The following is a 5,463-nucleotide window of genomic DNA, read 5'->3' as shown; positions in this document are numbered from 1 at the left end:
CCGCTACGATAATGCCATCTACGGTCACAGCAGCACCCCACTTCTAAAACAAATTCGTACCTCAAGTTTGCGCTAGACGAGGCAAAGGAGTATTTGATTTAAAAAAAAAAAACACAATACCGCAGCATTTACTGTCATCTGGTAATAACATAAGGGTAACCAAAACAATATGAACAAATGTCTTAGAACTATACTCCCAACAGAGGACACCTACAAAATCAAACTCTGTTGTCTTCTCAAGAATTTCTCACTTCATTGATCATTTCTTTTTTAAATTTTATTTATTTAAGTCAACTCTACACCCAATGTGGGGCTCAAACTCATGACCCCGAGATCAAGAGTCACATGCTTCACCAACCAAGCTAGCCAGGTGTCCCTGATCATTTCATTTGGAGCAGAGTAATGTCATCTCCTTTTAGCATGATCCGACCCAGTTGTTCTCTTGACTTTGCTTTACAATGAATCTCTTTGCACCATCTAATACGAGGCCCCTATACTCATTGAAACTATGATACAGACCTCTGTCCCAGAACTGGCCTTGAGCCCACGGAGGGCTCCCTGCTCAGTGTGCATCTTGCTTCTCCCTATCCCTACTATCCCCCCCTGCTTGTGCTCTCACTCACTCTTTCTCTTGCTGTCTCAAATGAATAAATAAAAAATCTTTAAAAAAAATTAGTCCGCTCCTTTTCATTGCTGAGTTGTATTCCGTCGTATGGATGGACCACTGTTTGGGTAGACATTCACCAGCGGAAGGACACTTAGGTTGTTTCCAGCTTCTGGTTCTCTCAAATAAAATTGCTGTGAATATTCATGTACATAAGCATTTGTTTCTCGAGGGTAAATATGGCAAGTGCAAGTTTAATTTTGTAAGAACTGTCAAGCCATTTTCCAGAGTGGGCCACACCATTTTGCATCCCCACCAGGAATGTATGGAAGTCTTTGTTGGTGGCACTTGTATTGTCAGTATTTTTAATTTAGCCATTCTGATAGGTGTGTCATGGTATTTCTTTCATGTTTTTTTTTTTTTAAGATTTTATTTATTTATTTGACAGAGAGAGATAGCCAGTGAGAGAGGGAACACAAGCCGGGGGAGTGGGAGAGGAAGAAGCAGGCTCCCAGCAGAGGAGCCCGATGTGGGGCTCAATCCCAGGACTCTGGGATCACGCCCTGAACCGAAGGCAGACGCTTAACTACTGAGCCACCCAGGCGCCCCTCTTTCATGGTTTTGATTTGCATTTCCCTAATGGCTGACAAGTGTGTCTTTATTATTTGTATATCTGCTTTGGCGCAGTGTTGGCATATGCAAGCCTGCTATCCATTCTCTAATTACTATTGATTTAAAAGTTCTTGGGGGGCGCCTGGGTGGCACAGCGGTTAAGCGTCTGCCTTCGGCTCAGGGCGTGATCCCGGCGTTCTGGGATCGAGCCCCACATCAGGCTCCTCCGCTATGAGCCTGCTTCTTCCTCTCCCACTCCCCCTGCCTGTGTTCCCTCTCTCGCTGGCTGTCTCTATCTCTGTCAAATAAATAAATAAAATCTAAAAAAAAAAAAAAAGTAGAGAAGATCACTGTGCTTTTGAAAGTATTTAGGTGCTGTGAGAATTATTGCACCATGTACTTATCGTGCACCTACGGGGATTCTTGCAAACGGAGAACATTTAACCCACCGATAACTTTGCAAATGTAATGACGTTTTGGAGAAATGCTAAGGTTAACAATGAATGAAGTCGACATCATGCTAGTTTAAGAAGACATTTCCTCCAAGTGTTTATTGATTTTGATTTTTTTCAGCCTTGCTTTTATGTTTTCAAACATCAGAGTGCGTGGTTTTCAATGTTTTCTTCCAGGTGTTGAACATTTTCAGACTTCTAGAAAACCTTCTGGCGTGGCGATGTACTGGCGCCCCCCAGCGTCAATACTGGGAAACGCACCCTTCGAGGATGCAGGGTCACGCCCATCGTCAACCCACAAACCACTGATGGCCTCCCAGCTCCCCCGCCCTTCTCTCATAGCTGTCCCCGCCCCATGAAACTCAAACTCCAGCTAGAAGGAAGTGTCCTTCTTCCTGGCAGAAGATTCCGGTCATGCGTCTCTGCCTTTGCAAATGAAGTTCCCTCTCCATTTTTACTTATTTCTACACTAGTTTGATTGACATATCACTGCTATACGACAAACAGCACATATTTACAATTTATGATTTGATAAGTTTTGACATGCGTGTACACGTATACTTTTAAAATAATATTTATAATAATAATTTTAAATCTATAAATGCAAATAATATAAAATTAAAATAATAATTTCAAATTTACAGAAGAATTGCAAGAATATTACATTCTTTCGTGTCCTTCTCCTACTTCGAGATTGTTCACCCTTTTTTTCACATTTCTTTTATAGCTCCATCTCTGTATATAAAAGTATTTTTTTCCCCTGAAGCACTTGCAGACATGGTGCTCCTCTACCCCTAAATACCTTACGTGCATATCCTAAGAACAAGGGCATTCTCTTACGTAACCACGGCAAATGTATAAAAGTCAAGAAATTCATTGCTGACACGTTTTATTATGCAATAGCTAGTCCGGATTCCAATGTCTCCCACTGTCCCTGAATGGCTTGCATTTATAGCAGGTTTCTTCTCTGGTCCAGGCTCCAGGAGGTAGCAATGGGTTCAGGTGCGTCTAGATACAGTCCAGGATCAAGCATCCATTTCTGGTTATCAGATATGTTTCTTTTGTCTCCTTTCATAAAGGCCAGCCTCTCGGCTTTTCTTGCACTTTCATGGCATTTAAAAATATATTTAATTTTTTATTATACATTTTCCAAATGGATATAAACATTGAGAGAGCTTTGCAACAGACTCCGATATGCCAGGCACCCAGATTCAACGGTTCCCGAAGTTACGACATTGACACATTTGAAGAATCCAGGTGGATTTTTTTATAGAATGTCTCTCGATGTGGGTTTATCAGATGTTTCCTCATGATTAGACTCAAGTTGTATTGTTCGGCAGGAACCACAGACGTGGTGTTGGGTCCTCCTTGAAGCATCGTTTCAGGAAGCGAGCGATGCTTTTCTTTCTCCCTCTCTGGGGACCCGGAAGTCTCACGTTCAGGTGTTTCTGGAGAGAGACCAAGGGATGGGGTGCCCTAAGAAAGAGCTAGCAAAGTCTGCTTGGGCAGGTGGTTTTGTGGGCAGAGGGTGTGTGGGCTGCGATGTTCTGGTTCATGTGGAGGGACAGAGTCCCGTTCACTTCTCACATTCCCCTCTCTGCTTCTCTGCGTTGTTGCCTTCCCACTTTCCAGCTGGCTTCCAATGAGTTTCTGCCACTCTGAGTGCCTCAGGAAGGCTCAGAAGGTTAGAGGGAGGTAGAATCAGACAGATGACTGTTATAATGCCAGAAACTCTCTTGGTAGCATCAGCAGGCGGCTGGGGCTCCAGCAGCCATGGTGGGAGACCTTTGGTTGGTATTGTCCAGACTTAGAAGAAACCCTCTCTGGCCCCACCAACCCCTCTGCCTGCAGCCCATCTCTCTTCCTTTCCCAGTGAGTCTATATGCACAGCCTCCACTTATTCATTCATCAAACACTTACTGAGCATCTCATTTTGGGGTACTCCTAAACTGTGACCAGATGCTCTGATGACCTGTGTAAGCCCCCGCTTACCTGCATCAGAGATGTGAAGAAACAATACCACAGACAGGGGAACCCAGTTGGCACGTGAAAAGATACAAGATGCGCAACCTCACCAATAATGAGGAGCTGGAAGACACTACGAGATCCCATTTCACTCATCAGAGTAAGTCTGGCAGCAACAAGACTTTCTGAGGATGTAGAATGAAGAAACCCTTATCCACGGCTGGTGGGAGAGCAAACTGGCAAGATGACTTTGGAGAATTACCTGACAATATCTGGAAAGGTTGAAAATGCCCATATTCTTTTTTTTTTTTTTAAGATTTTATTTATTCGACAGAGATAGAGACAGCCAGTGAGAGAGGGAGCACAAGCAGGGAGCGTGGGAGAGGAAGAAGCAGGCTCATAGCGGAGGAGCCTGATGTGGGGCTCGATCCCATAATGCCGGGATCACGCCCTGAGCCGAAGGCAGACGCTTAACCGCTGTGCCACCCAGGCGCCCCTCTTTTTTTTTTTTTTTTAAGATTTTATTTATTTATTCGACAGAGACAGAGACAGCCAGCGAGAGAGGGAACACAAGCAGGGGGAATGGGAGAGGAAGAAGCAGGCTCATAGCGGAGGAGCCTGATGTGGGGCTCGATCCCATAACGCCGGGATCACGCCCTGAGCCGAAGGCAGACGCTTAACTACTGTGCCACCCAGGGACCCCAAAAATGCCCATATTCTAAAATTTAATAATTCTTAGCTTTACACCTACAGAGATATAGGGCATATACACGTGCCCTATGGGAAACATTGAGTATATGCTTCCAAGTGAGCACGTAAGAAAGTGTGATCAAGAATGTATATGGTAGGTAAGCAAAACATGATGCATCCAAACGATAGAATATTACATGACCCTGCAAAGGAAGGACATTCTGACGACTCGGCTACAACATGGATGAAACTTGAGGACCTTATGCTAAATGCAAGAACCCAGACACAAAAGAACAAATACTGTATGATTTCATTTATGTGAGGTCCTTAGAGGAGTCAGATTCATACAGACAGGAAGTAGATGGTGGGATCGGGCTGGGGGAGGGGATGGGGAGTCAGTGTTTAGTGATCACAAAATGAAAAGAGTTCTGGAGATGGTTGGTGGTGAAAGTCGTACAACAATGTGAATGTATTTAATGCCACTGAACTGGACACTCAAAAATGGTTAAGATGGTAAATTCTATGTCATGTGTATTTGACCACAATAAAAAATTTGGGAAACAAATCATGACTGACACTTCTCATAATAATGGAAAATTGGAAAATACTTAGATTTCCATCACTAGCAAAGTGGACAAATAACATGAGTGTGTATTTCCATAATAAAATATTATGTCACTCAGGAAGCAAATGTACTAGAGCCATGCGTATTGATATGAATTTAAAATATGAATATTTTTATGAATCTTAAAAATATAATTCTAAGCAAAATCCAGCAAGTTGCAAAAGGATGTGTAGAGTGACCCTATTTACATAAAAATTGTAAAACTCATAGGGCCATGACAAAGGCTGTATTTAGAATACTGGTCAGCTTGGAGGAGGGAAATAATGGGACAGGGGAAGGGGGGGAAGGTACACACTGGGTTTCAATTGTGTCTGTGATGCTTTATTTCTTAAGGTAGGTGATATTTGTTATATTATAAACAGTACTTTCAAATTTTTTCTTTTGACCTGTATTTCTACTTTTTTGAGTTATACCTTGTGTAATAAATGATATATAGGTGAACACAGAAATTGATGAGTTCTGACATTATGTATATGGCCTGTAAAACTATTACCACATCAAGACACTGAACATTT

The sequence above is a fragment of the Ailuropoda melanoleuca genome, chromosome 4, assembly GCF_002007445.2.
Source record: "Ailuropoda melanoleuca isolate Jingjing chromosome 4, ASM200744v2, whole genome shotgun sequence".
Classification (NCBI taxonomy): domain Eukaryota; kingdom Metazoa; phylum Chordata; class Mammalia; order Carnivora; family Ursidae; genus Ailuropoda; species Ailuropoda melanoleuca.
This window is presented reverse-complemented; position numbering follows the sequence as displayed.